General features: G+C 53.1%; 1 long non-coding RNA gene across 6 annotated transcripts; it reads left to right on the top strand.

The window, feature by feature from the left end:
• The first annotated feature begins 647 nt into the window (after positions 1 to 647).
• Positions 648 to 11509, top strand: LOC125082510 (uncharacterized). Of its 6 annotated transcripts, none has more exons than XR_007121996.1 (7): positions 648 to 935; positions 5430 to 5607; positions 6384 to 6480; positions 6684 to 6767; positions 6839 to 8234; positions 8444 to 8570; positions 9026 to 11509. It is a non-coding gene; the product is annotated as an uncharacterized LOC125082510 (long non-coding RNA). The 6 variants fall into 6 exon arrangements; XR_007121993.1 differs by having other exon boundaries at positions 6631 to 6767; XR_007121994.1 differs by having other exon boundaries at positions 5430 to 5545; positions 6384 to 6767.
• The last annotated feature ends 15427 nt before the right edge of the window (positions 11510 to 26936 follow it).

Raw genomic sequence — 26936 nt, 5'->3', positions numbered from 1 at the left:
CAGTGGTGCCCAAGCTTGAATGTGCATCAGAATCCCCTGGAGGGCTTGTTAAAACACAGAGCTCTGGGCCCCACCCCAGAGTTTTCCACCCAGTAGCGCTGGGGTGAGCCCTGAGAATTCGCATTTCTCCTAAGTTCCCAAGTGATGTTGACGCCCCTGGTCTAGGACCGCTTTCTAGCATCCCTGCTCTATGGAACAGTAGGTTCTAAGCAGAGGGCCCTTCAAAAAATTAAAGACCGAACTTATAAAAAGTAGTGGGGCCAAGTGGTGTTGTGGCACTTCCAGGGGCATGAAGCCACAGGCAGGGGTTCAAATCTTCACTCCACCATAAGCTTGTGCCCATCTAGCAGGAATCATTGAGAAGCATACTCGGAGGCCACTAGGGTGAAGCACCTGGTGCTCCAGGACCAGTGTCCTGGGTCCTCCCACTACGCGGGGCTCTGGGCTTGGGCTCCCGGGCCCGCGGTCGCGCGCACCTCTCCATCAGCGCGCCCTGGGCCGAGTCCGGCAGGGCAAGCGTTGCCATGGCAGCGCCGCGGGCTGGGATGCTGGAGGCCCCGCTCGCCCCTTTGTGCCGCGGGGGCGGAGGCGCGCTCCCCCCGCTCGCGGGCCAGGACCCCGGCGGGGGTGGGGAGCGGGAGAGGGGAGTCCGCGGGGTTGCAGGGGCTGGGGGTGGCGCGAGGGGGGCCGAGGCTCGGGCCGGGGGTGGGGCTCCTCCGCCCGCCAGTCGCTCCCGCATTAAAATTTCATGGGCGCTGCAGCAGCTTACAAAGACGACGCCGGCTGAGCTCGGGGGACCGGAGGGAGGGAGGCTGCGGACGAGTGCGGGGAGGAGTTTGCGATGGGAGGCGCTTGCAGGGGCTCCCCCAGTTCTGCGCCGTGAGCCCGGGCACAAAGAGCCCTCTGCACTCGCGCCGCAGGACCGCGGACCCGAGGTAAGCCGCCGCCCCGTGCTCACAGCCTTTCCTCCCTAAGCGTCCTGGTCCCCGCGCCGCGAACAGCCTCGTTCTCCGATGTCGGGGTCCAGGGTGGGTCCCAGGGTCCCAGGCAGTGTTCAGGGGATGGAAAAGACTGACCGGAGTGCCCCCCAATTGCTGGATGGAGAGCTTCTGCCGCAAGTGCTTGTCCGGGGCGGCCAAGACCCTGGCCTGGGTGGGGCTTGGGGGCGGGAGGGGAGACTGCGCTGGGAGTCCAGTGCGAGTGGGGGTCTTCAGTCATGATCCGAGGGCGAACAAAGAACCTCCCCACACCACCCTGCCAACCAGACAGGAGGGGACCCCGGACCTTCTTGGCCCACCGGGTTGGCAGCTCAGTGGCCAAGCCTGGGACAGAGCCCGCATGGCCTCGGAACTGGGGGTGGGAGCGGGGTGCTTGAGCCCCTCTTCCCTCACACGGAGCCCACCGCCCAGTGCCTGCCCAGGCCCCATCAGTGGGACTCAGATTCTAGTTGTGCGGCGTGCTGGGTGGGTCCAAGGGGATGGGGAAGACAGGAAAACCACCTTCCTTGAAAAGAATAATGGCAATGATAATGATAAGAATAATACATCAGTTTATAGAGTGCTTACTTTATGCCAGCAACATGTCCAGTGCTTTGCACGCATTACCAGAACAGTCCCAGGAGGAGGTAAGAACCCCATTTTAAAGATGAGGACATTGAGATCCAGAGAGCATTAGGTACTCGTCCAAGGTCACACAGCCCATGATTTTGTATCCAGATAGGTAGGAGTCCAAAGCCCAGTTTATACCCCCAAACACGTCTGGGGAGCCCTCGGAACCCACCAGCTCCCTTGCCACCTCCTTCTCCCTCCTCTAGGAGGAGGACACTCTCGAGAGAGGCTGGAAATTGAAGAGGGAGATGCCAGATCTCCTGTCCCCCTCAGCGGAGGGTCCTGGGTTAGAGAAATTGCTTCTTGGACTCTGCAGGGGGAGGCCTGGGGGGCCTGGATTTCCTACCCTCATCCCAGGCCCAAGACCAGCGGCTGCCGCGCGCGCGGGGATTGCTGGCGCGCACACCCCACTGCAGTGCCGCCGCGGGGAAAACGCCCCCACCTGCTGCTGGGGGAAGGGGGTAGGGAGGGAGGCAGTAGTGCGGGGAGACGGGTGGGGAGAGAAAGGCGACAAAACGTGCGGCAAGAGGCTTTGTTTTTCTCGATGCCAACCCCAGACTGAGCGCCAACCCCGAGCAGAACGCTGGTTCTGGGCACAGTACTTCACTTTCCAAAGCGCATTCCCCTCTGGGAGCGCCTGGGAGCTCTGCGATGTCTGGGTTTGGTGGGGGTTGGTCGGGAGGGGGAAGGCGGGGATGAGTAATTCCACTTGACAGACAGGGAAACCTGAGGACAGCGGTTCTCAGACTTTAGGGGCGTTGTTTCAAATATGCAGATGTCCGTGCCACGTGGCCGGGGGGATGAGTCAGCAGGACTGGGGTGGGGCTGGGCATCTGGATGTTTACTCAGGCCCCTCCTCCCCCTCATCAAGCAGGTGGTGAGACCCTTTGTGGAATGAACAGTACCCAACCTCTCCCCCCACCGCGGCGCCTTACCGTGTCGCAGTCAGAGCAGAATGGTTTCCTCTGGGACACTTTGCCAGTGCCTCGCTTTGGGGGGCATTGAATTCATCCCGCACTGACTCATTAATTTCACGTTGAGAGAATTTTCCGGGTAACATCTCCTATGCCCCCCCCACACCAGGCACTTGATCTTTTGATGACCCTTGCCATTGAGAAAGGTTCTGAAATCTACCCTGCATCCTTCTTGCTGCATTTTTTGAGGTCCATCTCTCCACTCCTCCTGGAGAAGAGAGCTGGTCCTCAGAGCCCCCCAAAGGAACCATAATGCTTTACTGGAGCTTTAGGAGACCCACTCTGTATGCCTGGGTTAAAAATGAGAATTTTGTCATTTTGGGTGATTTTAGAAACAAATTTCATACGCTTAATAAAATGGATGATGATTGTAAAAGGTTGGAAAAAACCAATGTATTCTATCCAATCGCTTTTGTTGGACCTGCCAGTTGTTTTCTTTCTTTCTTTTTTTTAATCTTCATTTTTAAGGTTCCTTCTCTGGATCTGATAACATGCTTCCACCCGTGTCACCTGCTTTTTCCGTCCGCTTCAGTAAGGAATTAACTTCCCTCCTCTGAGCCTCAGTCCCCTCATCTTGTAGAGTGGGAATCATAATCCTTGCCTTAATCTCAATGCCTGCCTTAAAAGGCTGTCTCGAAGCTATGAAGCAGTATATACAGAGTGCCTGTAGCCAGTAGGTGCCTAATAGAGATATTATTGCTTAGTATGCCCACTGTATACTGGCTGAGTTCACTTGTGTGGCTCCTGAGTCTTGTATTGATCCTCAGTTATTTGCTTTAATTTGTATTGGGGCTGTTGGTTCCTCTCCTGGGCGACCCTTGGGCTGTTTGAGTGGGGGGGGCAGGGGGTGTTTCTGGGGCCTGGGTCCATTGTGCAAGCTCAATGGACTGGTGAATAACTTATAGGCTAGTCCTTTGTTTGGAGGGGATCCTTCTTCTAGTCTCCTGATGCCTGGCTCATCTGTCAGAGGGAACTCTGTAGAACAATACCCAGGGATACACAGGGGCAGAGGCAAGGGCCAGCTGAGAGTGACATCTGCGTCTGAGTCCCTCTCCAGGCTGATTGGATCAGATGAGGCAGGTGTCATTCCCCAACTCCTGAGTGGTCCAGGTGGGCCCCTATGAAAGCTGGATGAGTCATGGAAGGGAGGGACAGACTGAACCACTGTGTCCTCAAGGAGACAGAGCAGATAATGAATGGGAACCAACATCTCTACAATTTCATGACCTTTTGCCAGGCTTCTTGCTGGGTGCTGCCTCACGGAGACCTTTCTGGGTATTCCAGCTGAGAAACGAGGCTCAGAGAGGTGGTGTGATTAGCTCAGGATCACACAGCCCATTGGAAGGAGAGTCAGGACTTGACCCCCAGTGTCAAGTCCTGACTCTGAAACGCGTGTTTGTAACTACTATGGTCCACCATCTCTTCTCCTAAATGCCAGCTTAATCAGTTGCCTTGAGACCATGGAAGCAGCTAATCAAGGGACCTGGTGTGGTTTAGCAATTGTGGACCATTTCCCCCACAGTAGTATTAATGCTGCCGATCACAGTGCTTGAGGCGTGCACATACCCTCCCCGGGGGTCTTCTCCCATCTCACCCCACCCCATATTTGAGCACAAGTCTTCTACCCCTTTGGGGTTCCGCAAGCCTGTTTAGAATCCAGTTACCTCACGCTCTGGCTGGGTGATGTCGGAGCGAGACACTTCGGACGTGTTTCTTCATCTGTAAGTCAGGGACAAGAAAACCCAGTTTATTATTCTGTCAGGTAGGCTGACGTGCCCCCAGTTAGCCTCTGTCCTCAATATGTGTTGGTTTCCCTTCATCGTCTTCCTTTAGCGCTCTTCCCTCTCTCCCGCAGCTCAGGGGCTCCCTTGTGTGAGGTCGACTTGAATTTCTAAGCACCTCTTTTGTGTAGGCCGCGTTTGAGTTTGTCCAGAAATGGGGCTTTCCGCTGCTCTGCAGATGGGTCTGCTTCCTGCTCGCTGTTCCTGTGCTGCTCCTTATTCCCAGGAGGTGCCCGTTACTTCTCGGCACTCACTCACCCGAGGCAATTTAGGCCAACATCTCCCGTATGCCAGCTCTCTGAGCAGCAATTTTATTCCAGAGTCAGGGAAAAAAAAAAAAAAAAAAAAAGCAAAAACCCAAGAACCCAGAGGGACCCTAAAATGCAACCAAATGCATATTTCCCTGGCAGCTGTTCCTCCCTTACCAGGAACGGCACAGAGTTTGGGGGGAACAGGAATATTCCATGATGGTGTAAAGAACCGCGCGTGCAGTGGTAGTACTAACAGTGTAAGAAAATAGCATGTGAGCTCATAGATAGTATTTATCATCCCATGGGATCCTCACGGCAGCTCCGCAATGTGGGCGCCATTATTGTCCCATTTTACGGGAAAGAAGTCAGGCCCAGAGCCGGAGTGTACTTGCTCGGTGTGGCACAGCAGGATGGAACCTGTGCCTTCAAGCCCGTGCCCTGTCCAGTGCGATAAGCTGCTTAGGCTGGCCATGGCTCCTCCCAGATATCTCCCAATTTCCTGTTTTCTTTTTCTTATACGTTTTATTTTATTTTATTTTATTTTATTTTTTTTACTTAATTAGAGAGAGAAAGAGAGAGCAAGGGCGAGGAAGGGCAAAGGGAGAGGAAGAAGGAGAGAAGCAGACTCCCCGCTGAGCACGGAGCCTGACTCAGGGCTCGATCCCAGGACCCTGAGATCATGACCTGAGCCTAAAGCAAGAGTTTGATGCTTCCCCCACTGAGCCTCCCAGGCGCCGCTCCTGTTTCACTTCTGATGCTCTCCAGTGTACATGTGGGTACATATTTAGTCCCCTGCTCTTCTTTATTTTGCTTCAGTGACAGCTGGACCCATCACCCTGCCCACCCATGGGGTTGCAGACACATCGACGTGACCACTACGACCATAACAGCATCGAAGAACAGCCAGGATGACCCTTCTGTGCACCCTTGGGGTAACAGACTCCAGCTTCATGCTATGAAATCCATTTGGGTGGAAACCCCCTGAATCTTAGAGGTAGGAGGGACCTCTAGAATCTTCTGGGGTCCAACCTTTCAAGCAAGGCTTCCTTGCTGGGGCCCCTGACCTTGGCTTGCAGTGGAGGAGTGGCGGAGTAGTGGGAGCTGAGACGCCAAGGCCCTGGGGCCCCATGGAGGTCTCTGTCTGACCTTTGATTTGGCTCTTCTCCATTCTTATCCTTTGTCATTACATCAAAGGAGTTTTGAAAAATAACATTAGCGATTTAGATATAATAACATGCACTCATTCTAAGTATACATTTCAATCTGTGTTTGCCAGATGTGGACACCTGCATAACCATTGTCACAATCCACATCTAGAACACCTTCAGCACCCCAAATGTTCCCCTGTTTCCCTTCTCTGTCAGTTCCCTCCCCGCCCTGGCCCCAGCCCCAGGGAACCACTGATTGGCTTTCTAAGCCTAGAAACTCGACTTGTGTTTTCTAAAGTTCCATTAACATGGAATCTTTTGCATTTGGCTTCTTTTGCTGAGGATAATGTCTTGAGGTTCCTCCTTGTTATAGCATGGATCAGTAGTTCAATCCTTTCTTGGGTCTTACTTTACCGAAGCTTGGTGTAAATATATAACTTCGTCTCACATGCACAGTTCGATGATTTTTTGCAAATGTACCAAGTTGTGCACCCACTGTCATAAATCCATTTTAAGATATTTCTACTGCCCTGGTAAGGTTCCCCCGGACCCACTTATGGCTAATCTCCACCACCCAGCTCTTGATTTCAGATGACCCCTAATCTTCTTTCTGTCTCTGTAGGTTTGCCTTTTCTGGACATGTCACGTACGTACATGGAGTCAAACAGCACGCAGCCTCTTGTGCCTGGCTTCTTTTCTCTCTGTATTCTATCTTCGAGGTTCGTCCAAGTCGCAGCACGTAACAATCATTTATTCCTCTTTACTGAGGCGTAGCTTTTGTTATACGAACGTACGAATGTTCATCCACCCACAAGGACAGGATTTTGACTTGATCTGTGTTACTGGGGTTAAAGGCACCCGCATTTCAGGAGGCATATCCTGTTTCTGGGACACTGGTGTTACACAGATATTTCCTCGACAGGTGAAAACAATTTTGGGAGCTCTCACCGTGTGCCAAGTCAGTGGCTACACCTTGGAGCGTAATGAACATCGAGTCGCACATCGGGTATGTGGGGCTGGGGAGCCAGTCTCACCTGTTTGCGCTTAACACACATGCCTCCCTTTCTACCCTCCTAGACAGCTACCTGCTTGAATCAAGGGTTGACGTTTCCCTCGAAACCTTCATTGCCTTATGGATATCGGGGTCTGCGGAACCAGGGGAAGGGCCACTGTGAACAGCCTAGGGTCTATTAACAGAGTGCAGCGAGGTCCTGGGACAGAGGAGAGAGAAGGGATTTCCGAGTTCCTCCCGAACGTTCCTGGCCACACCCGGGAAGCCGCCTTGCAGATAAGTATTCCAGTTTACCTGCCCACAGCCTACCCGCCTGCTCTCTCTCAGTCTGTGCAGGAAAGTACAGAACCTCAGAATCCCCATGTGGGAGGGGAGATGGGTGATCAGATTTTCTAGCCCTCTAGGTCACAAACAGAGACCTTTTCCCCATTTTACGGGGCCCCAGAGAGGGTGACCGTCACACCCCTCTTTTGGCACGGAGGCTAGCATTTAGTCAACTCCACCATCAGGAACTTCTGTAGACTGGAGTTTAATGACCTCATATTGAGAACCTGTAGATCTGGGGTCAGAAGAAGTGAGTCAGATGGGGGTTGGGGACTCCTGGTGGCTCTTCTCAGTGGCCCTTTGTCATTATCATATTTATAAAGCTTGGCCCAGGGCTCCTTTACCCAGCAGTGAAGTGGGGACGTGGGCACGGTGACTCTAGGGCCACATTCTTTCCTCCAGATCTGGACCCGTGCCCTGAGTCCCAGGTGCCCGAAGCAAGCTCTGGACACATGCTAAGAGGCGCCCCCGACTCTCCTGGCCCAGCTCTGCCAGCCGATGAAGAGAGCTTAGCTGTCACCAGAAGCAAAACTGAGATATGATTCTGGGTCAGGACTAGGAGGCATTTGATGGGGGCAAAAACGTATCCGAGGCTGATCTGTAGGGCCCCCCTCTTTCCCCTCCACTGCCTCACACTGTGGGTTAGTACTGTGCACTCTGGGTGAACGTAGGGCTGGAAGGATCCCAGGGTGCAGAGAGAGAGAGAGAGAGAGGGACAGACTTCCCCGGGGCTACACAGAATGGCAAAGCTGGATCAGGACTCTGGATTCCTGACTCCATTCACTGCTTCTGCTCAGCTGAATTTGTCTTACTTTGTCCTGAGGCCCCTTCTGCAGTTTTTGGGGAACAGGGAGGTGGGTGAGGGAGCCCCCCCTTATCCCGAGGACATTCTGGGGTGGGAGGAAGGGAGGTAAAGGGGAGTGTGTCTGGGCCCAGCCTCTCTGGCCCAGGGTGCCCTTCTTCTTACTAGCAGAGAATTCTGGCCAGGCCCGGGCTGGGGGATGGGGTCTGGGTGCAGTTTTCTCCTGCGGTGTGGTTGGCTCTTTTGTCTTCCAGGATGGGATCTACACGGAAAAGGAGCTGGGAGCTGGGCCTGGGCTGCCCACGTGCTGGCTGGGTGCTTCCAGGTAAACCTGGGTAAGCATGGGGGAAGGAAGTTGCATTGAGCTTAGTTTTATGGGGGATGATCGTTCCATTGCCAGAAAGGCCTGAGGTGAGAGGGGTGGAGGGGAGGAGCCAGGTGGCTGGAAGGCTTGCTCCGCGTGGTCTTGTGGGGGTGTGCGGGATAGAATCAAGACCACCGTGGGTGGGTTATGACAGACATTTCAGTACATTCCCTCATTCAGCACAAACACGGACCAAGTACCTTCTCCCAGCGAGATTCCGGGGATCCAGAGGTTCACTCCAGAGACACAGTTCCACCCTCTCAGATCTTCACACCAGAATGTGCTTTATCACGGTCTCAGAGAAGGAGTGAGCTCCCCATCCTGGGAAGTGTGTGTGTGTGTGTGTGTGTGTGTGTGTGTGTGTGTGTACTGGGGGTGGGTGGTGCAGAAATTCCCTCCATGGGAATGTTGTAAAGGGAATCCAAACCCCCTGGGGACTCTGAAGGCTCTTTTTGCCCACTTGGACCCTGCCCCTTTTCTGCCTATGATGCCCTTGGCTTTGCTTCCGGCTCCCCTGATTGGTTTTCTGTTCCCTGAGCTAGCCCTGCCAGGGTGGAGAAACTCCATTCCCGAGTTTCTTCTAGAAGTCATTAGTGTCTAAAGCCCTGATCCCCACCCTCTCTACCCTTTCTAGGGAAACTGAGGGTCTCTGAAGGTGTCCCCCCCTCAGATGAGGGGTTAGGTTGGGGGGTGTGGAGTGCTGGGGGATGGAGGATGTGCCCTCTACCTAACTTGCTGCATTTCCCACCCCCCCCCCCCCAGGTGGCCCTTCCCGGCTGCGTCTCCAGGACTCCTGGTGTGGTCTCTCTGGAGCCCGCGTGACTCTGGACTCCGGCCACAGTGATACAGGGAGCAGCCTTTGCTGGTTTTCTGGAACTCTGGACAATTCTCGAGAGACCTCATTTTTCCCAGCTGCTCAGATGGAGCCTCAGACAAAAGGATCAAGGGCCCTTCTGGTTGGCGCTTGGCTGAGGACAGGCCCTGGCTCTGGAGGGCAGCTGGAGGGAGGGCTACGAGGGAGGCTGGCCGCCCACTGTCCCTCCGTGTCCCCCTAGACCCTGCCTATCAGACCTTACCTTGTGTGCCTGGACACCACTTTTTGGCCTTGTGCCGACCTGATGGCTCTCTGCAGCCCTGCTCCTGGGCCAAGGCCCCACGGACCATACCCTTACCAAGGCTGGGTCTGGAAGGACCCTCCAGGCTGGGGCAGGACCACAGGGATGGGAGTCAGGGTGGAGCTGCCTAGTGGAAGGGAGGCCAGACACAGCTTCGTGGGCTCCATCGCCTGGCGTCTGTCTTGCGCCGTTTGCCTTGAGCGATTCTCATTTTTGTGGGTGCTTTTTGGATGAGGTTTTTCTCTGTTGCTTTCTGCCTGATGGTCACAGGAAGGGGGCAGTCAGGGTCTGGGAGGAGTCCGGGCCTTCCCCCAGTGTGGTTGAGTTTTGGGAGACAGATGGAGAGGCAGAAGCTGTGCTATCCCGAAAGGGGAGGGTTTGTAAGAGATGAGGAGGCCCAGGTAGGGGGAGCTTGCCAGAGGGAGACAGAAACTGGGCCCTTTTCGCACCATCCAAAGGGAACAGGCTGGATCCAGCCTTGTCCCCAGGCTCGAGGGGTCAGATGACCCCAGCCAGATCTCTGATCTCTGTTCCTTATTGCACAGATCCTTGATTCTGTCCTTGGGGGACCAAGCAGTGCAGGTCCCAGGCACATGCAGCCCTCCCCTGTCACACGGCTGCACGTTCACCTCCCTGGGCACGTCTCCATTCTCCACCCTCCATTCTCCAGCCTGTCTGGGGGGTGGGGAGCGGGGGTCCAGTGCTAGCCCAGAAGCAGTCCGTGGGTTTCCATAGGCAGGTTGAAAAGCCGGTGTTCTTTTCCTAAGCGGAGAGGGAGCCTGAATTAGCTCAAGCTATCCTAAAAGCAGACCACACCCCGGGAGGGAGGCTTAAACAGCAGAAATGTGTTTTCTCATAGTTCTGGTAGCTGGAAGCCCAAGATCCAGGTGGGAATGATGGTTTCTCCCAAGGTCTCTTTCGTTAGCCTGTAGAGAGCCACCTTCTCCGTGTGTCCTCACTGGGCCTTTTCTCTGTGTGCACTTAGTGGGGGAGGGAGGAAGAGGGACCGATCTGGTGTCTCTTCCTGTTTTTCGAAGGAGTGCCAGTCCTGTCGGAGGAGGGTCCCACTCTTAGGGCCTCTTTGAGCCTTAATTTCCTCTGTAAAGGTTCCATCGCCAAATACGGTGGCTTTGGGGGTGACGGCTGCAACCTATGGATTTGCGGGGGCGGGATCCAGTCACACAGATGCTTACTGCGAAGGTGGAAAGAAGGAGTCATCTTCCCCTCAGCAGCCCCACAGCCACGGGGAGAGGGAGGGAGAGCAGACGTAGGGGACGTAGGGACTAAGAGTAGGTGACGTAGGGACCGAGAGTAGGTGACACTGTGCTAGGATGGTCCCAGTGCTTTAGGGATACAGGGAGCTGGCTGGACCAGGGCAGTGAGGAGGAGTCCCAGGGGAAGGCTGTCCTGGGAGGAGCCTGAGCTTTGGAGCCGCAGGGTGTGTCTCCCGCTACACAATCTTGAGCAAGTCACCTCACCTCTGTGAGTCCTATGTCCATTCTGTAACAGGAACCATCTGCTCCGCTGGAGGGGAGGGCAGTGCAGGAGGAGTCAGTAAAGGCTCATGCCTGCCCAGTGCAGGGCTCCTAGCGGGTTGCTCCGTCAACACTCCCATCTGTTTGGGGGTTTAGATTCAGGGCTTATCTATTTTCGGTGCTCCAGAACTGCCAGCTCGGCATCTTCTAAGCCAGAGGCACTTCCGCTGCCTGTGTTTCTTAATATCTACCTCAAATCAGCTTGGGGAGGTAGCTGCACTTTATGGTCTCCTGAGTAGCTCCAAATGCCTCCTGGGATACCCTCTCATCAGGAGTGAGCGCCTACCATGGGCCCTTTTTTCCTGTGCTGGTTGCTTGCAGGGGGATATAGGTGAAGCTCTAGGCATGATTGAAACGTACAGGATGGCACCGCCAAGCAATTGGAACTGGAGGACTGGAGAAGCGGGCAGAGAACAGTCCACTCAGTCATAGGTTCTGAGTGCTCGGGGTTGGGGGGTGGGAGTAAGGTCCCAGAATCACCTGGGCAGTCTTCCCAGGAAGGTTTTGAAGGATGAGAAAGATGTGGCTTAGCTGACAGCTTCCAGGCCCCTGGAAGAGATTTGCAAAGTAAGTCCTAGGAGATACCATTGCTCTTACCAAAAAAAAAAAAAAAGTTCAAATTCATCCAGTTTCTAAAATGCAGGACTTACCAGAGCCTTTAAAGTGCCAATGGGAATCGTGAGTACTCAAGGACAGGCAGGATTCAGTGTTCTCCTGTTTTATGGCAATAGGGCCTTTTTCTTATGGGGCATCATTCAGAACTGAGGGGGCCATCTGGTGGGCCTTCTGTGGAAAAACTACAGCTGGGATAGGAGATGACACAGCCTGACACACTCAGGGGCTTTATAGCAGTGGCTGGAAAGGCAGTAGACCAGGAGGGGCCAGGGGAGTTGGAACTCAGTTCCAGGAATCAAGTGAGCTCTGTGCAGTTTTGGTGTGGGCTGAAGAGGAAGAGGGCAGGCCAGTGGTCTGAGTAGCTGGAAGCCTGGCACTTGGTGGAGGAGGTGTCCACTGGACACGGTACCTCTGGGCTTGATGCCACTGGGGCATCAACCCTTTTGTGGGAAGATGCTGGTGTGTGTGCCCGTGTGCCTGAGTGTGACAGGATCCAGCCTTCTGGGAAGGGGCTGACCAGAACCAGGCAGGGGTTTCCGGCCAGGACCATCAGGGTCTCTTTTCAAGGGGAGGGCCCTTGAAGCCCACAGCCGAGAAATCGCAAAGCAAAACGCTCTGGGGTGGGGGCCACAGGAGAGGCTTCATTCTGGGGGGCTGAGGAGCATGGAGGCGGACCCCCTGCCCTGGTCAGGCCCCACTCCCTGGCTGGTGGGAACGGGAGGCCTCCGGAGCCGCAGCTGAGGGGCCGGGGCCGTGTTGCATGGTGTGATTAACCTACTAACCCAGGGCTCGGCCAGGCCGCTGCGGGGTGTGATGAGGTGCCTGGCCTTCCGCCAACTGACTAACCCACTAACCAGGCCCCAGCATGCCCTACTAACCCCCTGCAGCCAGACCCTACTAACCTTGCAGCTCATGGGCCTTCCAAGGGGCTGGGACATGGGGGCAGACGACGCTCCAGAAGGCCCTGCCCGTGGCCTGGGATCTCTGTGCAGACCCACATTCCAGGACAGGGCGCGCGAGCAGGACTCCACAACTCTGCCACTTCCTGCTGGGCGATTTGGAGCAAGTCACCTAACCTCTCTGAACCTGGTTTCCTCAGCAGCAGAGGGGGGGCTATGATCTTCACCTCACAGGCTGCGGTGAGGAGTCCTGTGAATATAAAGTTCTTGACATGTGGCAGATACTTAAAAAAAAAAAAAAAAAAAAAAAAAACGAGTGAGGGTTGGGGGTGGGAAGCCCAGAAAACCTGATTGATCACGTCCCCTGCCTCGGCCCTGGTCCCTCTGGGTGTTCTGCACACAGAACCTTCTGCCTGGGGCCAGACACTCGCTTTGAACCCTGTCTCTTCCCACATTCTTCCTTGTTCCAAGCTTTCTTTTTCTGTAGGCAGCTCTTTTGTTCGATTACTAACCTGTCTAACTCCGGGGGCCCCTCAACTGCCCCCTGCCCATCCCTTAACCAACTAATGGACCTGTGTGTGTTCTTCCTTTTCTCCTAGTGACTCCTGTGTGTGTCTGCTGAAGTGCTCCCGTTCGCTGGTGCTGTGCTCTGACTTACTAACCCAGCCCCTACTAACCTCGTTTTCTCTTCTTACTAACCTCAGCCCTGCCGAGCTCTGGGCACCCCCTCCTTTTGGCAAGCAGAGTTCCTGGGGTTGATCCTGCACACCGATGGCCCACTTTGCTGCCTCAATTGGCTGTGAGTTCAGAGTCCACTGGACCAGATCTAAGGCAAGGGACGGCCGTGTTTACCACACCAGTGGCCCAGAGGAGGCGGCGGTCATGCGGATGTAGGAGGCCCGCCTCCGAGCGTGAACATCTCTCCTTTGTGCTGAAGTCTGGTGGCCACTGGGAAGGGGCGGGACCAGGGAAACCTCTGGGATGTGAGTGGGGAGGCCTGTGGGTCTGCAGCATGGAACACTGGGCTCTTCCCAGCCAAGGGGCAGAGAGAAGGGGCCTGTGGCCTGTGTGTCCTCCTTCGGAGGGAAACAAGGGTGGAATTGACTCCTTCGGAAAGTGACAAGAAGAGGCATGGTCCTACACAGGAAGTCAATGGGGGCGTGTGCCGCCCCCGGAAGTCAGTGAAAGGGGGCGTGGTCCACACCAGAAGTCAGTAAGAGGAGTTCCTGCATAGGAAGTCAACGAAAGGGGTCTTTGCCACACTGGGGATCACTGAGTGGAGCATTTAGTACAGGAAGTTGGCCAGAGGGGCATTTCTTAACCGGAAGTCAGAAGTCAGTAAGAGTGGTTTCTCCCCTTATCACTAGGCATGAGAAGGACAGGCCGAAAGATCAGTGAGAAGGGCCCTTCTTGCAACAGTAGTTGGCTAGAGGGGCCCTTCCCCTCCCTGAAGCCGGTAGAGAGGAGTTCCCCACACCGGGAGTAGATATGGGCCATTTTTCACACCGGAAGTCGTTGAGAAGTGCTGTCCACATCAAGAAGCTTGGGAAGGCAAGGAAGAAAACAGAACTACCGTGTGTTCAGGGGTTCGCAGGGGAAGGAAGTAGGAAGCAAGACGTGAACCCCAGGGCCCCCCAGGGTCCTGCAGTCCCTCAGGCCGGCCAGAAATTAATCCCCGGCTCCCTGTCCTGTTCCCACCCATGGCGCTGCCCCAGCTTGCCTTCCCCAGAGCCCGCCAGCCGCTACGCCAGGGCCACACCTGGGGGTGATTTTATGCCTCACCTCCAGTAGGCACCTTGGTCTGTCTCTGTGGGCTAATCTCTGGCTCCTTTGTACTAACTCTTGCTCTCACCCAGCTAATCCCTGCCTCGCTCTGGCTGCCCCTTGGGGGCTGCCCACTAACAGCCAACCCTGCCCATCTGGGGGGCTCCAGGCTCCCGGCCTGACTCTGACCGGCTCTTAATTAACTTCTCCTTCACCTTGACTAACTCCTGCGCTCCTGGTCTGTTCCTTTCAGCGGTAACTAACGGCTTGTGGATTTCTTTCTGACTAACAACAGGTCTAACACTACTTGTTGCTATTACTGTTAACAGCTTCGATGTCGGCATGGCTGGGATGGGGCTAACGCAGGTCTGGAACGTGACTAACCCCGGCAGAGGTGTAGTTTAGTAGAGTTGGACTTGGCTTCTGCTCTGGTCAGAGCTATCTGTAGTCAGTAAAGATCGGGGGATTCCAAAGGAGGTGCTAGGGCTGAGGTGTGGCCCAGGCATGGGCAAAATGGTACCCACTGAGGGTGGGATCAGAAAGCGTGGTGAGCCATGCAGGGTTATAGCTGCTGGAATCCCATCAACCTCTAACAGTCTGCATTTGGGTTCTTTTAAATAATCTTATAGCTGCTGTAGGCCAAATGGGTGGATGCAGCTCTTGTGGGCTTCAGCACAACTGTCTGGTGTGGACAGAGGACATGCCATTATGCATGGAATCATTGGTCACCAGGCCAAGACCTAGACTCCTTGATTTGGGGACTTGAGGTTTTTGGAAGTTCCAAGAATGAAGCTTAGGATCTGAATATTCAGAAGGGTTTAGATTCCATCGTCCATTCACACCTTAGTGTAAATTAGCTCAGCTTCCTCTTTTGTCTTCTCTGCAGTGTGGCTGCACTGAGATGTGAGTTTGGCTGGAAGGGAGTTTGGTTTGCTTCATGGCTTGGGGAGGATCCTTTGGCAGCAGAGGAGGAGAGCCCCGGGGTAAGGGGATCCTTGGCGGGGGAAAAGGTAACATCAGGTCGAGATGGGGATGGGAAGAGGGACCATTTTGCTGCCCCAGTCTGGTAGTTTGGTTCTGTGGGAGAGGGTAGTTCACAGCAGGGCTTGGAGAACTGGATCTGTTCAGGGCCAGGGTCAGAGGCTGGCCTGGAGACTTAGAGGCAGGTTGCTTGTGTCATTGAGCGCTCTGAAAGCCATGGGCTTGGAACAAATCTAATGCACCTGGCAGTGGGGCCTTAAGGGAGGCCTGAGCTGCAAAGGGAACAAGAGAGGAGAATCCATTAAGAAGAGCTTGGGGAGGCAGCCTGGGTCATCACAGGGACCGACAGGATGGATGGAGCGGCAGTGGGGGAAGCACCTCTCTGCTGCCCTCTAGTGGCCACCCCGCCCATTTCTCTGGAAGCAGGAAGCTTGGGCACTTGGCTTTCCGGGAAATTCTCTTTATTCAACTGCAAAGATCTTGATGTTGCTGAGGACCTACCGTGTGCCCAGCACTGCTCTGGGTGCTGGAATCCACCTACAGGCTCTTCCATCTGGTGCTTGTATAGCTCAGTGGGGGAGTTAGAGAAAACATGTAATGCAGTGAGATGGGTGCTGTGTAGGGCTGGGCAGGGCTGTGGAAGCACCCAGAAGGCGGACAAAGTTGCTATGCACCTAGTTCATGTCAGGCGTGGTCCTTGGTGTTGTGAACAAGTGCTGATTAAGCCCTCTGCTCTCCAGGACATTTCATGCTGGTGCATCGGGTGGGTGCGGGGTAGAATGGAGTGTAGGCAGTCAGGGCAGGCTTTCTGAATGGGAGACATCTAAGCTGAGCCCTGGTTAGGTGCATTGGGGTTGAGTTCCAGGTAGTGGGAATGGCAGACACAAAGTTCTGGGCATTGGAGAGGGTCGAAGAGGTTCAGGAAGGTTCATGGGGAACGTAGCAGGAGTCAGATGGGACATGGACAAGCACCAGGCCCTGTTGCCAGGGAGTTTTGGGTTTGTGTTAAGGGCAATGGGGAGCTATGGATGTGACCTGAGGAGGGGAGGGTTGGATTTGAGTTTCAGGCTAACAATTTGGCTATTTCAGCCCAGGTGGAATTCTGAGGAGCTTACAATGTGTTCTGGTCAATTTTAGATAAGTGATAAGAACCTGAAGCTAAGGGACCCTTAGATCTGTTGTGAGATAAATAGAATCCCGAACCCCTTGGTCCAGCTGCAGTTAGTGCTGCAGTGACTGGAAAGCCAGGAAGGGGCTTGGCTGGGGTGACAGGGACAACTGGGAGGAGGAGCAGCCCTGAAAGGGGCTTACCCCAGCCCTGGGGGTATGCGCCTCCCAGGGAAGCTCTGAGGAGATGTCCTCATGGGCTGCAAGTCTCCAGGAGAACCTCACCTGCCCTGTGTGTCTGCCAGAGGGACACGCTTGTGTAGGGTAAGCTTCCGAGCGGCAGAGCCTGGTCCCAGGGAAGGAGAAATGTGTCATGGGGGGGAACAACTCTTCTGGAGGTGGAAGGAGAGGAACTACGCCCCCTTTGAGACAGATGGTGGTGATGGTGAGAATCCAGGATTCTGTGTGTGAGTGTGCATGTGAGTGTGTGTCCATGTGTGCACGCATGTGTGTCCTTGACTTAATACCAAAAGAAGCTGATCCCAAGTAGGCACAGTCTGTTTACCCTTCCCTGACCCAAGCCTTTGATGTTCACTCTGGGGTCAAGTCCACTGAACATCAAGCTCGTTAGGAGGAGGACTGTATGAGCTGAGGAATGGGTGGCATACTGTGTTCAGGGGGTGCCTGGGGTGGGGGACTGGTCCCATCCCAACAAAGCATCCTGAAGTTCCTTCTTGAGAGTCTGTCCAGGGACCCACTGTTTTACTTTAACCAGAGAAGACACTTTCTGTGTGGGGATGCACGTGTGGGGATAGATACTCTGCTACAAATTAAAGACCAGATTCTTATATGGATCCAGCAGTGGAGTGTGAACTTGGCTGTTTTTACCGATGAATGTAGCTTCCGTGTAAATACCATTTTGATATTAAAAACTGACTTCACACCTGAAGGATGGTTGTTGCTTAAGAGGCAGGAGGGATGCCTATGAAGTTCAGGGGAGGGTGGGGAGCCAGGGACATTTTCGAGGAGACAAAGTGGGTTCTCATCCTTTTCTTGAGACTGATCTTAGAAGTCAACATGATGGGGCCATTCCTCTTTATTTTCCATTGTGGGAAAATACACACAAGATAAAATTTATCATCATAACCATTTTGAGTGTTACAATTCAGTGACATTAAATACTTTCGCAAGGTTGTACAAACCATCACCACTAATGATATTTTAAAGAATAGCCTTAATTTTTGCCTTGGACAATGCTTCAGAGAAAATCTGGGTTCTTGTTACCTGGGAGCTTATGGTTCATTGGGAAGGCAAATAATTCCTTGGAGACAGAGAAGAAGGAGAAAGAGTTCAGGGTATGGGTAAAGGACTGGCAAATACATGGCACAAATGTCACTGATCTCCATTGCAGCTACTGTGGCAGACATTGCTAGTCAATCACCTATCTCTCTTTGGGAACCTGGACGCATCTTCAGGATCTATCTCAAAACAGTCTTCTAGGCAGCTGGGACCATTCTGTCAGGGTAGCTTTAAAAACTTAGAGTCAGTCCTAGGATTGAGATCCCTGACAAACCTCCTTCTGAATCCCAGCTTTGTCCTTTCCTACTATGAGACCTTGGGCATGACTCGCCTTCTCTGAAGAATGGGGACCGCACTCTCACCTGAGAGGACATCTCAAGGGAGTGTTCTTGCAGAGCTGAGACAGACCCTAATCCCTTACAATTGTTCCTCTGAACTCTCATTCTAAGTTAGCACCCATGGGCACCTCAGTGGGTTAAACCTCTGCCTTTGGCTCAGGTCATGATCTCAGGGTCCTGGGATCGAGCTCTGTATCAGGCTCTCTGCTCAGTGGGGAGTCTGCTTCCCCTCCTCTCTCTACCTGCCTCCCTGCCTACTTGTGATCTCTCTTTGCCAAATAAATAAATAAATAAATAAAAATCCTAAGTTAGCACCCGATGGTGGGACAGACCCCAAGGGAACCATCACAGAAGAGGTCAGGGGACATGAGGTGAGAGAGGGCAATAGGGGGAGGCTTCCTGGAAGAGGTGACACACAAGGGAAACCTTGAAAGATGGGAAAAATCAATCAGTTGGGATAAAATAGCCCTGGCAATGCAGAATATTTCAGAATGGCTCCTCCAAGATTCATCAGACTAGTTCTGGCAGAGATGGGGGTATGGGTGTTGGGCAAGGCAGGGTGGGCACTCCAAAAGAGGTTACGGCCTGAGCCACAAGGTGGAGGCTGGCTTGTACAGCAATGCTCAACGTGCTAAGAAGAATCAGGGACTCTCAGGGTTGGCAGGACTTGACACCCAGGAGAGGCAAGTCCCTCCTGATTGGTGAGGAATGGGGGAGGGGTAGAGCTCAGTGGTCTTGCAGAAGCTCTGGACATGGGGCTGGGGATGAGAAGAGCCTGATGTGGGGGGAAGCAGAAGCAGGGGACAGTGGCCAGGACAGCACTCTGGAACTGAACCTGCACACACACATACACATACCACCTCCCAGCCCCACGTATAATTCTCAACACCTCCTGCCCGTTCTATGACCCAGAAGGACACTGGCCCTGTGCCTGCAGTCCTGGCTTCCAGTTTTAATTCCATGGCTGTCCCATCTGGGTGATCTTCAGGAGTTGCTCTCTTTCCCCCAGCTTCAGTGTTTTCTATAAAAGGAACAAGTCCACCGAGGGGACCTGAAAGGTTCTCCTGTCCTTGAAGGATTAAAAGATGTCTAACTGGAAGACAACCTCCTCCTAGACCTCCTAGAGGCTTCCAGACACTTGCTGGTGTCTTTCCAACTCCTTTTTCCTTTCTCCTCCCCCGCCCCACTCTTCACCCAGCAACCATTCACTGAGTCCTTCCTATCCACTGGGCACTTTCCTAGGCTCTGGGAAGCCAGGCCACCAGCTTTCTGTCCCTCTATCCCACCTTCCCTTTGCCTGGGATATACGTCCCTCTGCTTTTCACACTGTTAACTTCTCATGGCCCTTGGGTCTCAGGTCACAGCAGAATGTCACCTCTCCAGAGATGTCTCCCCCCTGACTTCTCCATCTATAGTAACTCTATCAGTTCCCAAACATTCTGGTTTTGGGACCCTTTTATACTCTTACCATATAAGAAATGGTTGGTCCCCAGCTGGGATGGGCACTGACCATTTGAAAAGCTCAACTAGCTCCCTGTTTCATTCATTCCAAAAAATGTTCTTGACACCTGACTCAGTGCTAAGCATGATGCTGGGTACTCAGGGTATAGCCACAACGCAGGCAGGCATCATCCCCATGGTGATGTCCTGTACATGAGCCCATAGATATGAAATCACAAACTGTGCCCAGGTCTTCAGGGACAGGGAACACCTCACAGTGATCAGGAGGAACAGGAGAGAAGAACTGGTGTAACGAAAGTCTACCATGTTAAAAACAAAAAGGGAGGTGCTTTAAAAAGAATTGTTTAGGGGCACCTGGCTGACTTAGTCAGTTGAGTGTGCAACTCTTGATCTTGGGGTTATGAGTTTGAGCCCCAAGTTGGATGTAGAGATTACTTAAACATAAAATCTTAAAAAAAAAAAAAAAGTCTTGTTTATCCATTCACTGAAAAAAATAACAGTAAGCTCATGGCTTGCTAATGTAAATAATGCATTCTTCTTTTTTTTTAAACTAGGCTCCATGCCCAATGTGGAACCAGCATGGCAGGGCTTGAACTTACCACCCTGAGATCAAGACCCGAGCTGAGATCAAGAGTCACTTGCTTAACCGACTGAGCCACCGTCATGTGTTAGGTGCCCCTAAATGTGTTAGTACCCTTAACACATTTCTTATAAAAATAACTTTGTTTTCAAAACAAAATAAATTCAGTGAGAAACTATTTCACTTTTTTGGGGTGGGGAGTAAATCTCTGTTGGATTCTGTTATCTGCTTCTGCATTCACTCTGTTGCAATGTCGCATGTCATGTAGCCTTTGGAAAACTCCATCATACACTCGTGACAGAAGGAGACGAAAAAGAAATTGATGTCTCACTTGGACCCCAGATCTCCTGACCATACCTTGAGAATCACAAGACCTGTTTAATACTTGCTTTTCTTTATTAAAATGCATGCCCATCTGAAATGACCTTGCTTACTTGTCTGATTCCTTGTTTGCTGTCTATCTCTGGTCTTGGTTTTCTGCCTGTTTCTGGAAGGCTGCTGGACGAGTGGAGGGAGGACGGATCTCGGATGGAGCTCTTTCTTTGTAGGTGTTCAAAGCGGCCGACCCAGAGCTGGAGTTCTTCAGTATGACCAGCAGATGGTGGTGTTGCACCAAGACAAACCTGGTTATTCTCTCGTGCACTCGGGGATGATTTGTTGCGGGGGGCGGGGGGGCGGGGGGGCGGGGGGGGGGGTCCGGGAGGGGGGCGGGTGTTTACTTTTCGAATCCCAGAATTTCAGGTAGGGGAAGAGAAAAGACTGGAGATAATACAGCTGAGGGCAGCAGCTTGGAAAAAAACTCTGCTAATTTCTGTTCTGTTGAGGGCTTCTGTTCTTAACAGAAGCCAAGCCAGATTGACTCTCCCTCTTCAAACCTGTTTTCTTCTCTGAAAAACAGGCAAACTCTGACTCTGGCTTCATTTCACCATGCTTCTCTTGACAAAGGTCACTTTATTGTGATCGCGCTGGTAACTCAGTGTCTTCTAACGCTCTCCCTTTGAGGTCTAGAATATTCTAAGGGCCAGTGGTGGGCTCTACCTATAAGAAGACGATGTTTCCACATTCTACCTCTAAAACACTTGCCTTAGCCCACCTGGGTTGATGAGATGGTGGTGACTATTTTCTGAGTGCTTCCTGTAGGCAGAGTCTATGCTAAATGGTTCATCCTTGTTGATCACAGAATGCTCATGACATTTGAGAGGTTGGTTTCACTATCCCCGTTTTTGTAGGACACTGGAGCTCAGAGAGGTGAAGAGACGTGCCCAGAGACACAGAACTGGAGGAGGGGGTAGCCCGTGGCAAGTGTAACCAAACTGCTGACTCCATCCTCTCAATAAGGTGGGCCCATCCCTCCCTCTACACCGGCTTCTCTCTCTCATTACTCCTTCTTCTTGTGAGGTGTTCAGTCCTCGGACAGCTGAGGACAGCTCATGATTTCATATCTACGGGCTCACGTATGGCCTCTTCTGGTCTGTGAGCTCCGCAGGGAGCCTGCTTCGTGGCTGTACCCCAGGCACCCAGCATCGTACTTGGCCCCGAGTCGGGGGTCAAGGCTCAACCCAGAGGCAGCTGAGCCCTGCGAGTGGGCGGCACCCTGGCTGACTCAGGAGCAGCCAGATCCACCCTTCACTGGCCATGTGACTTAGGGCTTCCCCCCGGGCCTCAGTTTCTTCGTCTGTAAAATGGAGATAACTCCGTCTCCCTCTCAGAGAGGTTGTCATGATTCAGTAAGAGGGTGGATACAAAAATGTCAGCATGGGATGAGCCCCCTCCCTCCCCTGCGGGTTGTCCTGTGTCCGGCAGGAAGACAGAGCTGCCTGAGGATCAAGTGGGGGAACCACTGGACCAAGTTACCAAGCAAGCTGGCAGGCAGCCCAGTGGGGTCTTGGACCTCCCTGTGTCCCCAGCTCCCAAGCCGGTGCATGTGGGCACCCCAGGAGCTCAGGCAGGGCAGCCAGCTCCCTGTAGGCATTTCTCACCGGGCCCATGGCAGCTCAACAGATTCTCCAAGCAAAGTTCCCCCAATAAGGCCAAAGTCACATGGTGGGAGGGGGTGCCAGAGCCCCCTCTGGGGAGCTGGTGCGGTTCAGCTGAAACACAGCTGGCTTCCCAGTCCCAGCACCAGGGGCTTCTCCTGTGGGAAGGAGGCCTCCTCCCAGAGAAAAGCTGTGGAATGTGAGGAATGTGCTGGAACCTCCAGCCGGGCCCATGATGGAGGAGGCCTTGGAAGCCTAGGGTGGTGGGGGCATTTTCCCAGCCATCTCAGGGCCACTGGGGAGCTCATACCAGACATCACCTTTTGGCACTGGGGTCAGGCCTCAGCCTCCTCAAAGCTTTCCCAGGTTCTCAGGCTGGGAGTGCTGGAGCCCCTCCTGGGGTCGGCGTGGCCTCTGACCTCAGCCTATCAGCTGCACCAGCACCCTGGGGTCTGGGCTGGGCCCTGTGCAGGGCATGATGTGGAGGGGAAAACCTGGCTGAGCTCTGCTCTGGGTCACCTCGAGGTGGGAAAGATCCAGTTTCAAATCCTGATTCAGATGCCGTGTCACCTTGGACAAGTCACTTCCCCTGTCCAAGCCTCTGTGTCCCCATTTGTAAAACAGCGGGACCTCCTTCTTGGGAGATTGGCGAGGGAACTCCGTGCACATGACATTCCTGGTGCAGAATAATATTCCTGGTGTACAGGAGATATTAGTGATTACTGTCGCTGTCTTAGGGTGTATATTACAGAAACGGCTGCCACCGGATCTCCCACGCTCCCTGTTGGGAGCCAGCCATTCTGCTGACCAGAGCCTGGGGACAGTCCGCAGCCATCCACAGCCCTGGACACCCGGGGCCCATCAAGCCACCACTTGGAGGTGGATCCTTTAGCTCTGGCTGGTCTGTCCCAGCTGAGGCTGCACGGAGCAGAGACAAACAGTCCCCGCCAAGTCCGGCCCAAATTGCAGGTTCAGGAGCACACAAAATGGTCCTGGTTTCAAGCCACTAGGTCTTGGAGAGTTTCCTTAGGCAGCAATAGGCAACCAATACAGTTCCTTTTAAGAAACCTCTCTGTTTCTCTTCTTTGCTCAGCTTAACTCAGGGGGTCCCTTCTCCCCCTACCGCCCCCCCCCCCCCAAGCCTGGTCCCTGGCCAGCAGCTCCTGTCTCAGTGGTGCTGAGTGATTGCCCACTGGAAAAATCTGGGAGGCATCCTTTCCCCTTCCCTCACCTTCTGCTGCGACCTTAGCCCAACTTCTGTCATTTACCCCCTAAATATCTGTTGATTCTGCCCACTTTTCTCCCTTCGTCTGCCAAGACACCTTTACTTCTGTCTGGGGCGGTGACGGCAGCCTCCTTGCGGGCCTCCCAGTTCCTCCTGCAGAATGGGATTCTGCATATGTAAATGATGCATGGAGCAGGGGAAACATGGGCGTGAGATTGTGTGTACGTCGTGTGCTGGGTCTCAGCGGGTCACCTTCATCGGTCTCTTCCTGGCCTGTCCTCTTTGCTTCCCAAAGCCCAGTGGGGAAAGAGAACCCCTGGACACCACATCCCATCTGGGCTGAACACCCCACTAGGCAGGGTGGGGGACAGACATTAAACATGTTAGCTGTTTCTTGTGCATTGCTATGACAGAAGTCAAGGTGGCAGTGGGCCAGTAGCCTGGGTGTAGACAAGGTCAGGGGGTGGGATTTGAGCTTCTGGGAAAGAGTCAGCTACATGGTATTAGGAGGAAGGGAGTATCAGGCAGGGGGACCAGCAAGGGCAAAAGCCCTGAGGTGGGAAGGAGCTGGTATATTGGGGGGACAGAGACAAGGCAGGGACCCGAGAGGCTGGGGGGACGTTAGGATGGAGGGGCAAGATGGGGAGTCCAGCAGAAGGCTGCGGCAGGGGTGTCTGCATGGGCATAGCTGGATGGAGACCCCTCTTTCCTCTGCTCTGGCTGCCTATGCCTGTGACTTTCAGTGGTCTCTGACCAGATTCCTTGAAAAGGCGCTCCCTCCCCATCTCCGAGGCGAGGATCTCTCTTAATAGACTCCCTTTCTTCTGGAAACCCAGCTTAGCTGCCCAAGTGAGGTCTTCCCAGCACTGTCTTAAAAGCTGTGATTGAGCCATTTGTCACTGTCACACCCTTTAATCCTGGCCACGTCCCTGCCCTTACCCCATCCTGTCTGTCCTCTTTGGAGGGACCGCTTCCCTGACAAGGTGGCTGAAAAAAACAAAGCCCATGTACACAGGACTTGTATTCTTGTCTGGAACGATGGGCCATCTGACCTCCGGAAGGTCACTTCACCCCACTGAGCCTCAGTTTCCCGTCCATGCAAGCATTGCAGCGTTGCCAGATTGGTTCAAGAGGGCGATCGGTAGAGGGTCCGTGCTTTGTGAGACGCCGTTTAGAGTCGGGGAAGCAATTCACGTGATTTATGCGTGATTATCCCAGTTGGTTTTCCCAACTGGGTTGTTAGTCTCTTGAAGGGCAAAGACAATGCCCAGTGTCTCCTTGTGGGGCAGGGGGCATGCTGTATATACCATTGGTGCCCATTACAAGGGACCCTTTATGGAGATAAAGTGTTCTTCAGCCTCACCTGGGAAACCCCTACTCCATGCCAGCACCACCTGCCCCGAGATGACATCCAGCAGACCTGGCTTTCCTTGGGTCTCACTGGACCTGGGAGCAGCTCTCAGCCAAGCTGCTCAGGGCTCTGACTTTTGTTTCCTTGTGTGGATCTTTCTATCCAGTCAGGCTGGTATGTCTCCAAAGGAGGTCCCCAGACTTCATGAGAATTCCCGAGGACAGCGTGTTCTTTACAAATGCAGACCCCTCTGACTCAGAATCTCAGAGGGCAGACCCAAGAGTCTGACTTTTTCACAAGCTGCCAGCCAAGTGATTGTTCTGTTCACAGATGTTCTGAACCACTCACTGCATCGCAGGTTGAGCTGCTGGGCAGGGGGAGCTATATCTCATAGACCCCCCAGGATCCCAGGGTCCCCACAGCCAACTCCTGCCCAGGAACTGTGTTTTGAGTGAGGGAATGAGGTGTTAGCAGGGATGTACGTGTTTGAGTGTGTGTGTGTGGGGGGTGGGGTGACTATTCCTCCCCTGCCTTACCAATAGTCCCCAAGATGGGCACGAGATCTCACCACATTTTCTGCCACCGGGAAACTTCACCACTAAGGATTCCCCCTACCCCGGCTGTATAATCTGTTCATTAATACACAGTATTGTAAAAGTGATCTATAATTAGATGCTAACCGAGTTTGCCGGAAAATTGGGTGGGCGAGGTCAGCAAGGTAAACCGGGAGCCAGCTGATTGTTATGATCAATCAATAACCTATTTATTCCCCAACATTTCTATTAACCTCTGCCAGCCAATCACAGTTTCAATTTGAAAGGCTGGGGTCCGCTTTGCTGACTGGACAAGTCTGATTGAAAGCGGGCCCCTGACACGACCCCAAGGGCGAAATCCAATTAAAATCATTTTCACTTGTAGATTAATATTTTTAGCATGTTCTACATCCTGGGATTCATCATTTCTGGCAATAACTAATGTCTTGTGACACGAGCAGGTGGATTGGCACTGCCATAAATAATAATTGTGATTAATTAGCTCATCACATCCTAGGGTGGCTTTGGGGAGGTGGTCAGAGCAGCTTCTGGGAACTTCTCCCACCAAACGCTGGTCGTGGGGACCCCTCTGAGTCAAGACACTGGAATGGCCTTTTCTAGGTGGGAATGGAATTTATTTGTCTCTGGCTCTGACTCCCTCTTGAAACTGGGAACTTCTGCTCAGATGTGTTACCATCTGAGCAAGGCACTTAACTGTCTGGCATATCCGGTTTCCCTTCTTTGGAGACTGGGTCTTAATTTGCCCCTCCACATTTTTATAGCAGGAACTGCCACATTTCTGCAGCATGGCCTCATTTTTGGACGTTGTTGATTGAATTAGAGGTTGGGATTAACCTATGAAGCTCAGCCAATGGAAACTTCATAGCTCCGCCCCTGGATGCTGTTGATTGGACCAAGGGTCGGGTCCCCCCCAAACTGGCCAATGAAAGCCTTTTTTTTTTTTTTGATTTTGGAATTACTTTGAAGGAAAGAGGTCCTACTAGCCCAACCCAGCAGGATATCTGTTGCCTGCCATTTTCTGTCCTGTTTACTGGGAAGTAGTTGCAAATAAAAGCCATGCTGAGAGAGGAGACGGGATGAGGGCAGAAGAAGGGATATGCTAGGTTTTCTACGACATCCCAGTCCCTATTGCCAGCTCTTCTTGAGACGGGGCAGCATTCCATCTCGGGTTCTCTCGGATCGCCGTTTGCGTAATAACTCTTCTTTCTCCCTACCTTCTTTGCTTGAGTTAACTTGAGTGAGTCTTACCTTCGACTGAAAGCGTCCCAACAAATTCAGAGCCCAAGGAGTGCCCAGTGGCATCCTGCAGGCTGATTCCAAAACCATCCTTTTCCTCCAGACTCTTCCATGCAAAACTCCGTGGTGGAAGAAGGGAGCATGGAGGAAGAAACAACTCACATTTATTGAAGATCTAAGTGCTAGGGGCTTTTGAACCTCATCTGCTTAATATTTCCCATCCTGGGAGCTGGATTTTATTCTATTTGTTTGCAGGTGAGAAATCTGGAGTTCGGAAGTGTTGAATAACTTGTAATAATAGTGATTTAGCCAATGGGAACCCCTGCAGAAAGTCAACCAACAGATCGGAGGTCAGCCCCTTGAAATCCTGCAGAGCTCGATATCAAGATGCTAACGGGGTGGTGTTCTGGTGAGTTTTGGGATGCAGGCTGCCAGCTTCTCTTCATAGGTCCACATGGTGGAAAGAGCTATCTAACTCTCTAGCTTCTTTTTATAAAGGTGCTAATTCCATTCACAAGGTCTCCTTCTTCATGATCTAATTATACCCCAAACTCCCCATCTCCAAATATAGTCACAGTGGGATTAGATTTCAATATAGGAACTTTGGGGGGGGGGGACAAACATTCAGACTGTGATA

Source organism: Lutra lutra, chromosome 12 (genome assembly GCF_902655055.1).
Source record: "Lutra lutra chromosome 12, mLutLut1.2, whole genome shotgun sequence".
Classification (NCBI taxonomy): Eukaryota; Metazoa; Chordata; class Mammalia; order Carnivora; family Mustelidae; genus Lutra; species Lutra lutra.
The sequence above is the reverse complement of the archived record's forward strand: the minus strand, read 5'-3'. Positions and strand labels throughout refer to the sequence as shown.